The sequence below is a fragment of the Lissotriton vulgaris genome, chromosome 6 (genome assembly GCF_964263255.1).
Source record: "Lissotriton vulgaris chromosome 6, aLisVul1.2, whole genome shotgun sequence".
Classification (NCBI taxonomy): domain Eukaryota; kingdom Metazoa; phylum Chordata; class Amphibia; order Caudata; family Salamandridae; genus Lissotriton; species Lissotriton vulgaris.
This window is the reverse complement of record NC_141694.1, coordinates 317,042,999-317,055,813: the sequence shown is the minus strand read 5'-3', so window position 1 is coordinate 317,055,813 and position 12,815 is coordinate 317,042,999. Positions and strand designations below refer to the sequence as shown.

The following is a 12,815-nucleotide window of genomic DNA, read 5'->3' as shown; positions in this document are numbered from 1 at the left end:
TTGTTTGATGAAAAAGGGGCCTGGGGCCCTCAAATGAAATATAAAAGGAATGTATTTTCCAGATCGACTTCAGCCCTTATGGGATTTTCAAAACGTCTTGGGGCCAGACCCATTGAAGCCATTGTGAAAGTTTATAAGAGCAAGTGCCTAGCACAGGCTACATATGGCTCCGACATTTGGGGGTATAGTACACAATACCACCCAATACAAGCAGTTGAAAATACATTTTTAAGATCTGTGCTGTCGGTACCTCAGTCCACCCCCACTTTTTCCATTCATGCAGAATTAGGGCTGAGTTATGAAACTGACTTATTGAAAATAGCCCTGATAAACCATATGATTTTAAAAGACTGCCTAGCTCTAGATAAGGTTAGAAAAATACCATGGCTAGTATACATTGAATCCACCCTTAAAAAACGTGGTCATCATGGGCTTTTTTTTAGCACTGGACACCATTAAGAAAGAAGATGCTAATCTGATTAAAAATGCCATGGCAAACCATCTTTCTTCTGAAAGGGAGGAAGTAGAGCTGAAAAAACCCATGGTAAGAGCAAATTATGGTCCAGTGACCTCACCGGGAATCGAGCCTTATCTGACATTAGTGACACGCCCTTTCCATCGGCATTTACTAACCAGATTCCGACTCAATATAATGTCCTTTCCATTTTGCCAATGTCTAATAGGCTGCATGGTCACTTAATAGAGTAAATCACATTATGGGTATTGTAATCTCCCTTAAAAGATAACTTGATGCTTTCCCCTGTGTGGATGAGAGATCCTATTACCCGTGATAACATTATTGCAATGTGTGCAATTCTGACATTTACGCATTCCGATGGTATCTTTTATAACCACAGACGTTTTGCTGGCCAGTAATTCCTTGATATTTCTCGACCTTGTATGTGCTAATAAAGGTTGTGATGCATAGATATTTCTGAAATCTGGCTCTTGTTGTAAAAGCTACAACCTTCTTCTGATGATATTGCGTATCTTTGGAGAATTTGTCAAGAATTTTGAGACAAAAACTATGCGTGACGTTTCTATTTTAATTTTTTTCTTCAATAAATCCCCTCTTTCATGTGATAATGCCTTTTGAGCTTGACTATCCAGAAGTTCAGTAGTATATCCACGGCTTGCATATTTCATCTTAAATTCCTGAATGGAAGCTTGACATTGGGTGGTATTGGAAACGAGTCGCCTGACTCAAAAACTGAGAATATGGGAGAGTTTTCAGTAAAGTAGGTGGATGAAAGCTTTGGAACAGCAAAGAGCTGTTCCTGTTGGTTGGTTTTAGGTATAAACTGGTACTTAATCCTTGTTCACTCCATTCCACGTTAATGTCCAACAATGAAACTGCCCTCTTGCTGATGGTGTAGGTAAACTGAATTCTGGGGTTCCTCAAATTCAGCTGTTGAATGTTCTCTAGAAGGCTAGCTTCTGACCCAGTCCAAATCAAAAACATTTCATCTATATATTGACAAAAGAACACCAGTTATTTGACTCATTCTGATTTAGCAAAAATATTCTCTGCCTCAAATTTCGCCATAAATGTTTTAGCGTACAATGGGGCTCCTGCGAACCCCATGGAAGTTCCACTGAGTTGTAAATAGTACTTCTTGTCCCATGTAAAATAACTATGGAACAGACAAAAGTGGATATGTTCAAGCAAACATATTTTGTTGATCCTAATTTCACCACTCAATTGCCTCAAGACTTTCAGAATGTGCAATAAAAGTGTAAAGTGCAACGACATCTATTGTGCACAGTACACATTCTTGTTGTGATGATAAGGTCACTTTCTCAAGCTTCGTAAAGAAATCTGAAGTGTCCTGTATGTAGGTGTGCCATGGTTGCACGAAAGGCTGTAAAAATGTATCAATGAATCTGCCAACAGGTTCAAACACAGACCCACATCCTGACACAATAAGTCAGAATGGTGGGTTGTGCAAATGTTTATGGACCTTCGGCAACATGTAGAGTTTTGGTCTCTGTGGGAATTGAGGTAAGAGAGATTTAGATGTGCTCTCTTCAATCCAATCCATATTAAGGGCTTTTTCAAGGATTTGTTTCCCACATGTTCTGCTAATTTCTCCTAGTGAAAACAAGTATCCATCAGCACCAGAGCCCCGCCTTTATCTGCTTTTTGAAATGTGATCTCAGTACTTCTAGCCAATTGTGCTAAAGTGCTTTTTTCTGCTCTACTGAGATTGTTAGGGGAGGTCTTCTTTCTCATGTAATTCAATTTCTTCAAATCCTTCTCTACTAATGATTCAAATATGTCAAGTGTTTTATGTGACACTGGAGCTTCAAAAGCACTTTTGGGTGTAAATTTACTTTACTTCTTTAGGATCATGTGTAGAAATGACATTTTCGAAAAAATTCCTCTGCCTTAATATTCTCATGAACTTGTACATGGATATTTCGTTTTCAAAAGCTGATCCTGTATAAGTGGGAACAAAAGTGGTCCCTTTATTCAGAATAGCAATTTCCTTAGATGTTAGGACTCGTGATGATATGTTGATTACGAGGGTTTGCTATGGCTCCTCAGGCCTTTCTTCCCTTTGTCTTTTTCTTCGTCCTCGCCTTGTTTTTTGCTTCCTTTTTCAGTGCTCACATCTGGTGGCTGACCCATATCCGGTGCCTGGGACAAAAAAAAAAGAGACCTGCGGTGCAGATGGTCCAGTGTTTTCTAATGTTTTATCATCAATGGCCACCTGCATATGCTTAACTGGTACTCTCGCTGAGTCAGTGTCCTTGTCCGCACTATGCTCTCTTCTGAGGATGTGTTCAGCCTGCGTGTAAAACGCCGTTGGGTATACACCTCTGCCCAGGTGTATGCCGCATTGAGCTTGTAATCGATGGTATCACGTTTAAACTTGCATAGCTTTGTTTCTTGCAATTCTTTACCATAGTCGTCCAATTTCTTATTGAGATCGTCTAGACATTGTTCCCATTCATCCCCAGGCATTCTGCTTGACAGATCTGTGCGAATATTAACTATCTCCTCCTCTAGCTCCTAAATGGTCTTTGCAAGTGTCCTGTATGTAGGTGTGCCATGGTTGCACGAAAGGCTGTAAAAATGTATCAATGAATCTGCCAACAGGTTCAAACACAGACCCACATCCTGACACAATAAGTCAGAATGGTGGGTTGTGCAAATGTTTATGGACCTTCGGCAACATGTAGAGTTTTGGTCTCTGTGGGAATTGAGGTAAGAGAGATTTAGATGTGCTCTCTTCAATCCAATCCATATTAAGGGCTTTTTCAATGATTTGTTTCCCACATGTTCTGCTAATTTCTCCTAGTGAAAACAAGTATCCATCAGCACCAGAGCCCCGCCTTTATCTGCTTTTTGAAATGTGATCTCAGTACTTCTAGCCAATTGTGCTAAAGTGCTTTTTTCTGCTCTACTGAGATTGTTAGGGGAGGTCTTCTTTCTCATGTAATTCAATTTCTTCAAATCCTTCTCTACTAATGATTCAAATATGTCAAGTGTTGTATGTGACACTGGAGCTTCAAAAGCACTTTTGGGTGTAAATTTACTTTACTTCTTTAGGATCATGTGTAGAAATGACATTTTCGAAAAAATTCCTCTGCCTTAATATTCTCATGAACTTGTACATGGATATTTCGTTTTCAAAAGCTGATCCTGTATAAGTGGGAACAAAAGTGGTCCCTTTATTCAGAATAGCAATTTCCTTAGATGTTAGGACTCGTGATGATATGTTGATTACGAGGGTTTGCTATGGCTCCTCAGGCCTTTCTTCCCTTTGTCTTTTTCTTCGTCCTCGCCTTGTTTTTTGCTTCCTTTTTCAGTGCTCACATCTGGTGGCTGACCCATATCCGGTGCCTGGGACAAAAAAAAAAGAGACCTGCGGTGCAGATGGTCCAGTGTTTTCTAATGTTTTATCATCAATGGCCACCTGCATATGCTTAACTGGTACTCTCGCTGAGTCAGTGTCCTTGTCCGCACTATGCTCTCTTCTGAGGATGTGTTCAGCCTGCGTGTAAAACGCCGTTGGGTATACACCTCTGCCCAGGTGTATGCCGCATTGAGCTTGTAATCGATGGTATCACGTTTAAACTTGCATAGCTTTGTTTCTTGCAATTCTTTACCATAGTCGTCCAATTTCTTATTGAGATCGTCTAGACATTGTTCCCATTCATCCCCAGGCATTCTGCTTGACAGATCTGTGCGAATATTAACTATCTCCTCCTCTAGCTCCTAAATGGTCTTTGCAAGTTCTTCTGCTAGAAGTAAAATTAAATTCAAAGAGCATTTATTAAGGATTTGGTAAAATTTTTCCATAAACTGAGCATTCTGTTGCACAGAATATAACATAGGTTTAATTGCTAATCGCAGTCTACGTGGAATCCTCTTGACCTTGTGATATTGAATTAAAGTCGAGGCGTGAAGTCTCTGATTAAGTTCTCGTTTCGTAATGAACTCAAGTTGTTTTAACTGGTGGCTAATAGATCCGCTATGTACAATTAACTCTTCTGCTTCCTGGATAAGACCAAAGATTTCATTGGCTTGCTCCACAGTATAAGCCTTAGTGGTGACTTAGTGGTGACTTAGTGGTGGCTCTATTCTCTGTAATGGCTGATATAGATTCAAAGGACAATCTGTTTTGGGTGCAGTGGTCCAATTGTAGGTAAAAGATAGTAAACTGAAAGGTGGTGTGGACTGCGCACTCCTTACTATCACTTTGTAAACAAATGTTTAATTTTTTTGATGATCAGTGTGCTGCGCCTGATGGTGTATACCTACCACACCGGATCAGACTAGAAACAAGCATTTGCAATTTAATCGGTCTCGCATTAATCAAGTTTGAGCTATTGGCATTGCTAAATATTGCAACACCATTTGCAACAAAAGTCTTTAAATTGTAGGCCAAAAAAAGTGTATTTATTTTTGTAGCAATGGTGGTATGCTGCGCTTTAGATGAATATGTTTAAAAGTGAAGTGCGCCATACTGTGATTGCTACAATAGTTAATTTTGCATGCTTAACAATTGATGTCTGCACTGATGGCTGGTGGTGTGTGTGCCTGTAGAAACTGTGCACTGATGGCTGGTGGTGTGTGTGCCTGGTGGAAGCGTGCACTGACGGCTGGTGGTGTGTGTGCCTGGTGGAAGCGTGCACTGACGGCTGGTGGTGTGTATGTGTGCCTGGTGAAAGCGTGCACTGACGGCTGGTGGTGTGTGTGTGCCTGGTGAAAGCGTGCACTGACAGCTGGTGGTGTGTGTGTGCCTGGTGAAAGCGTGCACTGACGTCTGGTGGTGTGTGCCTGGTGGAAGCGTGCACTGACGGCTGGTGGTGTTTGTGGCAGGTGAAAGCATGCACTGACAGCTGGTGGTGTTTGTGCCCGGTGAAAGCGTGCATTGACGACTGATGGTGTCTGTGTCTGGTGAAAGTGTGCACTGATGGTGTGGTTGTGTGTGTGGTTGTGTGTGTGGTTGTGGTTGTGTGTGTGGTTGTGGTTGTGTGTGTGGTTGTGGTTGTGTGTGTGGTTGCATGTGTGTGTGTGGCTAAGTGTGTGTATGTGGTTGTGTGTGTGGTTGTATATGTGCGTGTGGTTGTGGGTGTATGGTTGTGGGTGTGCGGTTGTGGGTGTGTGGTTGTGGGTGTGTGGTTGTGGGTGTGTGGTTGTGGGTGTTTGTGTGTGGTTTTGGGTATGTGGTTGTGTGTGTTGTGTTTGTGGTTGTGTGTGGTTGTATGTGTGCTTATGCTTGTGGTTGTGTGTGTGTGGTTGTGTGTGGTTGTGTGTGGTTGTGTGTGTGTGTGGTTGTGTGTGTGTGGTTGTGGTTGTGGTTGTGTGTGTTTGTGTGTGTGGTTGTGTGTGTGCTTGTGGTTGTGTGTCGTGCTTGTTTGTGGTTGTGTGTGTTGTGTGTTTGTGCAGGTGGTTGTGTGTGTGGTTGTGGTCGTGTGTGGTTGTGTGTGTGGTTGTGTGTGTGTGGTTGTGTGTGTGGGTGGTTGTGTGTGTGGGTGGTTTGTGTGTGTGGTTGGGTGTGTGTGTGGTTGGGTGTGTGTGTTGTTGGGTGAGTGTGTGTGTGGTTGTGTGTGTGTGGTTGTGTGTGTGTGGTTAGGGTTGTGTGTGTGGTTGTTTGTGTGTGTGTGGTTGTGTGTGTGGGTGTGTGTGTGGTTGTGTGTGTGGTTGTGTGTATGGTTGTGTGTGTGGCTGTGGTTGTGTGTGTGTGTGGTTGTGCGTGTGTGTATGTGTGTGTGGTGTGTGTGTGGAAAAGATATGGGCATATTGAAAGGAAGCGTATGAGGAACAAACCAAAGGACGGGATAAAAAAATGGTAGGAAAAGACTAGGAGGTGTGTTGTGGCTGCCTGCTGTTCATATGGCGTCGCTGGTCTGATTCCTGTGAAGCTTGGTGACAACAACCTGTTAATTTATGTTAGTAGGAGCGCCCCAGGCCGTGATATCGGCTCTTGAGGGACCTGCCTTATGGGAATAATGGAGGCGGTGAGAGGGTTTGGGCCGTTGCTGCGCTCTGTGCTCCTTCAGTCACTGACCCCTTTGCTTAGACTGTCTGCACGATGAACTCCATCCACTCCGGATCCCCAACCGACCCCTGCCCTCACCACGTCTTCAACAAGGCCGACGCTATCATCGCATCCCACCTGCGGGACATCATCAACACCTCCTTCGACACCGCTACCTTCCCGGAGAGCTGGAAACACGCCGAACTCAGCGCTCTACTCAAGAAGCCATCGGCTGACCCCACCGACCTCAAGAACTACCGCCCCATCTCGCTGCTCCCGTTTCCTGCAAAAGTCATCGAGAAGACCGTCAACAAGCAGCTGGCTGCCTTCCTCGAGACGAACGGCTCCCTCGACCCCTCGCAGTCTGGCTTCCGGGCCAACCACAGCACCGAGACCGCCCTGATCGCAGTCACCGATGACATCCGAGCGCTGCTCGACAACGGAGAAACAGCGGCCCTCATCCTCCTCGACCTCTCCGCAGCCTTCGACACTGTCTGCCACCGCACCCTAGTACAACGCCTCAGCAACGTCGGAGTCCAGGAGAAGGCACTGGAGTGGATCATCTCCTTCCTCGCTGGAAGGACACAGAGAGTCCACCTCCCCCCGTTCAGATCCGAAGCCACCGAAGTCATCTGCGGCGTCCCTCAAGGCTCCTCGCTCAGTCCAACCCTCTTCAACATCTACATGAACCCCCTCGCAGACATCGCACGCCAGCACAACCTCAACATCATCTCCTACGCCGACGACACCCAGCTGATCCTCTCCCTTACCAACGACCCCGCCACCGCCAGAGCCAACCTTCACGAAGGGATGAAAGAGGTAGCCGAATGGATGAAGAACAGCCGCCTGAAACTGAACTCAGACAAAACGGAAGTCCTCATCCTGGGATCCTCACCCTCCGCCTGGGACGACTCCTGGTGGCCCCCCGCCCTAGGCAGCGCACCCAAACCAACAGACCACGCACGCAACCTGGGCTTCATCCTGGACTCCTCCCTCTCCATGACCAGACAAGTCAACGCCGTCTCCTCGTCGTGCTTCAATATCCTGCGCATGCTACGTAAGATCTTCCGGTGGATCCCCACCGAGACCAGGAAGACGGTCACCCAGGCCCTCGTCACCAGCCGTCTGGACTACGGCAACACCCTCTACGCCGGAACCACCGCCAAACTCCAGAAGAGACTCCAGCGGATCCAGAACGCCTCAGCACGACTCATCCTGGACATCCCCCATCGCAGCCACATCTCCGGACACCTGAGAGATCTGCATTGGCTCCCGGTCAACAAGAGAATCAGCTTCCGTCTCCTCACTCACGCACACAAAGCCCTACACAGCCAAGGCCCAGGATACCTCAACGGCCGCCTCAACTTCTACGCTCCCAAACGCCAGCTCCGTTCGACCAGCCACGCCCTTGCCGCCGTCCCCCGCATCCGGAGAGCCACCACAGGGGGACGGTCCTTCTCCTACCTCGCCGCCAAGACATGGAACTCCCTCCCCACCTACCTCCGCCTGACCCAGGACCACCTCGCCTTCAGGAGGCAACTCAAGACCTGGCTGTTCGAGCAGTAGCGGATCCCCCCCCCCCAGCGTCTTGAGACCCTCTGGGTAAGTAGCGCGCTATATAAATACGATGATTGATTGATTGATTGATTGAAATTTAGTCTGCTTTTCAATGTGATTTTTTGTGAAGTGCACCTCGAGTCCCCAAAGCTCCCAATTCTTGGCGTGACCATCATGTTAAACTCAGAGTTCAAAGGTTACCGCAATACACGCTGGCGATGAGTGTTTATGTGCTAGTCCCAAGACGTCAGGATCTGCACCACTTCAACATGGCTGTTATTTTAATGAGGTACTAGCTGCTTCCATTGAGCGTTTATACAAACACAGGGTTTGCTTGTAATTAGCGCATGTGTTTAGCCCCCTCCAAAAAAACTATTCCATGGGGATTGCTGCGCTCGGTGCCCATTCAGTCACTTGCCCCTCTGCTGATACTGTTTCAAATTTAGTCTGTTTTCTAATGGAGCTTTTTGTGAAGTGTACCTAGAGTCCCCAGAGCTCCCAACTCTTTGTGTGACAGTTATGTTAAAGTGAGAGTTCTAAGAATATCACGCAGACCACCGACGATAATTAAAAGGGAAACATTAACATTTCTTTTTGTTTTTACAATGTACTGGACATGTGCCACCTCGAGGCCATAATATTATGGCCCTGTTTGTAGATTAATTTAACAGTTTGGCGTAACAGCCCTGTTTGTAGCCTAATCCAAAAGTGCCCTACAAGCGTTGATATTATGGCCGCGGTGGATGCTTTGTGTCGTATTAAAAGGATTTGTAACATAAGGGGTGGCAGGAATAAGAAGAAACACACAAGAAAGGAGAACTGGAGAGTTTTTGTTTGAAATAAAATGGAGAGTTTAAGGAGAAATAGGTGTTTGAGTGAAGAGAAAAGGTACAGGAGACAGGAGGATGTTATAGAAAGTGCTTTAAGTTGTGTGAAAAGAAATGGGCATATTGAAAGGAAGCTTATGAGGAACAAACCACGGACGGGATAAAAAATGGTAGGAAAAGACTAGGAGATGTGTTGTGGCTGCCTGTTGTTCATATGGCGTCGCTGGTCTGCTTCCTGGGAAGCTTGGTGACAACAACTTGTTAAATTTATGTTAGTAGGAGCGCCCCAGGCCGTGATCCCGGCTCTTGAAGCACCTGCCTTATGGGAATAATGGAGGGTGAGGGGGGGCGGGGGGGGGGAGGTATTTGCTGCGCTCTATGCTTTGCTAAGACTGTGGAAATTTAGTCTGTTTTCCAATGTGATTTTTGGTGAAGTGAACCTCGAGTCCCCAAAGCTCCCAATTCTTTGCGTGACCGTCATATTAAAGTGAGAGTTCAAAGGTTACTGCAATACACGCTGGCTATGAGTGTTTATGTGCTTGTCCCAAGACGTCAGGAGCTGCACCTCTTCAACATGGCTGTTATTTTAATGATGTACCAGCTGCTTCCTTTGGGCGTTTATACAAGCACAGGGTTTGCCTGTAATTAGCACGTGTGTGTTTAGCCGCCTCCAAAACAAGAAAAGTACATACACTTTATTCGCACCCGCATAGATGGCCTGTTAATCTGCTTTATTTAGCAAGTTTTTTTTTTCTAGTTTTTTTTTTTAGTTTTTTTTATTTATTTATTTATTTTTTGTCCTCATACATGCCACCAGAAATTATCAACTCTAGATGGGCTTTTCTCCTGGCCTCTAACACGGGCAAACTATTCACGCCCTGGCTGCCGTGTATAGCCAACTGAGATCACCCAGAGGTAGGTCGTTTCCTTGTCCCACTCCCTCTTTATTTAGCAAGTTGGTCATTTGGTTAGATACATTAATCCTGATAATCCTTGAAACCGAGATGATTCTAGCTCATTAATTCCAACCAGGTAAAGTAATATGACTTCTGACAGAACGTGTTGGTGCCATGAGACAGGTTTTATAAATCAGAAAGTCTCGACAGACTCCCATGCACTTCTATGTAGAGGATATATAGGGAGTACACGCACTTCCCTGACTCACTCCCCACAAAACCATTTCAATTAACACTAAACTAATAAACAGTCATCCATCTGTGTAGCGCGGGACCGCTTCAGCTTTCTCAACCCAGGCTTCTGACGCAGGCCGCTGTGTAATAAAACACGAGTTTCCCCTGGTTTAACACGAGTTAAAATGTGCTGGTTGAAGTGGGCTTGCTGCTGAAATGTCCGGAATGTGTAACATCGTTGAAATGCTGCCCAATTAATGTTGGATAATTTTAGGATTAAAAATTATCCTGCGCTTTTCGTTTTGCATGTTTCAGCTTGTTTTCCTTGTGACTCACGGAGGCCAAGAAGCGGTCGGAAAGAAAGCTGCCTGGGATTTTGGCACGCGCTCCGTCACGTGACCAGTGCTCCTGCTCACAGCAGTGGAATGTAGGTAAAAACTTTTAAGTCGTCCTAATGTTGGGGTTAAGCGCTGGTGCCGGAGAATGACTAATTGCCTAGGCATATAGTAGATATATGATGATAAGTCTACGATTAGTCTGCTTTTCTTCGTATTTCTAAGCCAACAAAGACAGTGGGGTAGAGAGGACGTTAATGAAATGGTTGGCATTTTACTTGATACATTAATGAAATGGTTGGTATTTTACTTGATACGTGCCTGCGCGCACACACACTAAATGTGACTAGCAAGTTATCTTGACACTATGTCCTGTAGCTTTTACAACAAGCAGGAAGTGTGATAAGGGATGGGGTGGTAAATGGTAAGCACTTTGGTGGCCGCTTTGATGTTCTCAGTGGCCGAGCGGCTCACTGAAAACATCAAAGCAGTTGCGAAAGTCCTCCCAAAGGCTGCAGGCGGACAAATGGTGCACACCCACATGCACTGTACCCGATCCGCCTGCAGACTTTGGCAGCCTTTTTGAGAGCCCTTACTTAACTCTCGCATAGCAACGCATGCGCGTTGGCTCATCAAGACCTAAAAAGGGGGGCCAGAAGGCAAATAGCCTGCTGAAGTTTACAAATGGCATACAGATCGGCAAACATTTACATTTACAGAATTTTATGCCTTGTGTTTTGCAGAGATGCCCCTGAAAAAGGGACGACAGTAGTCCTGAAATGCATTGGGCTTATGTCTTCGAAATATGCTTTGTTGTAATGATGTTGTTCTAGTATTGTTAATTTGCTGGAAAGTGATTGCAAGAATATCACAGTATTGACATGTACCGTGTAGTACAATAAGGTAAGTTTTATGATTGAAACTTTATGATCAAATATCATTAAAATGTGTTTGGTTCAAAAATATTGAACCATTGTTTACAAGAACGACAGTTTGTATATCATTTAAAGTTGTGCGCACCTGAGTCCACCAGGCTATTTGCCTTCAGGACAACATTCTAAAAATGGCATTTTCAGAACTGTAACTTAAAATCCAACTTTACCATTAAAGATGGATTTGAAATTACAATTATTTAGACACCAAACTTAACATTCCTATTTGCTCCCAATTGAAAATGATCACTTATTAAATGTAATAAGAGAACTCATTGTTATCCTATGGGAGAGGTAGGCCTTGCAGAAGTGAAAAACAAATCCAATACTTTTTAACTACTAGGGCAAGTAAAAGTTAAAGGTAGTTGTCAAACGTTTAAAATACATTGCACCCTACCCTCTCAGCTGTTAGGCTCTACCCTAGGGGTGACTTATATGTATTAAAAAGGAAGGTTTTGGCCTAGCACAAGGTTAATTTAGCTTGGTCGAATTGGCAGTTTATAATAGCACACACAGGCTGCAATGGTGGGCCAGAGACATGTTTAGAGGTCTACTTGAGTGGGTGGCACAATGTGTGCTGCAGGCCTACTAGTAGCATTTAATTTACAGGCCATGGGCAGAATACTGCTACCACACCTTGGTCAATACCAGAATAACAGTCTAGAGATCTATCTAAAGCACTAAGACCAAATGTTTGGATAGTATGGACGGATCCAACTTTTCGACATCTGTAACACACAGCTCTTTTTTTTCTCTTTTAACTTACCTCAAGTACCACTCCCTATGCTGCTATAAATATTCATAACAGTTTTTATTGTTGCTAGTTTTGTAATGGTTTTTATTAACTGTACAATAACACACAAAAAGTAACACACAAAAAGGTCCAGATGCACAGCCCATGCTCTGTAAGTTAACCATCTACACAATAGAATCCTCTCCATAATACTCATCAACTGAAATGAAAAAAAAACTCCAAGGGGATGTGGGCCAATAGCAAGGGCACTGGCAGCTGCCACCTACAGGGAGTGGTGGGGTGGGCAAATGGGAGGTAGGTGGGTGCCGGTGCACAGCAACATTACATCAACAAAATTGCCGATATGCATTACATTATTATAACCTTAAAACGGTAATGTAATGTATATCTGCGATTTGCTACACATTAAATACATTTAAGACATAAAAAAAAAAGAAAAGATATCTCACCAACCTTACGGCACACTCGTCCAGTGTCCTTCACTCCTTCGGCGTGGGCCCCAGGCAACTCCCCTAACCAATCCTGCTGCTGCTCTCAGCATGACAGCAGCATCAGGATTGGAGGGAGCAGTCTCTCTCAGCACTCCAAAGAGCACTGGAGCACTTTACTCTGTCTCAACCCAGCTGTCTAAGTCTGCATGTCTGGCTGGCCGTCACAAGAGGAACGGCCAAATGGACAGGCACACTTTAAACATAAGTGCCCTGCTCATAACTTCTTTCTGCTGCTGCCAGTCAGCAACTGCCCTGCCCCTATACTGACGCTTGGGACAGGGTTATTAAAAAATAA

At 44.7% G+C, this 12,815-nt stretch overlaps 1 protein-coding gene across 1 annotated transcript in view; it reads right to left on the bottom strand.

Annotated features, from left to right (window-relative positions):
* The window catches only part of NOL10 (nucleolar protein 10), a 742,763-nt gene that overhangs the window by 571,713 nt on the left and 158,235 nt on the right, over positions 1–12,815 (bottom strand). The window lies entirely within an intron of this gene.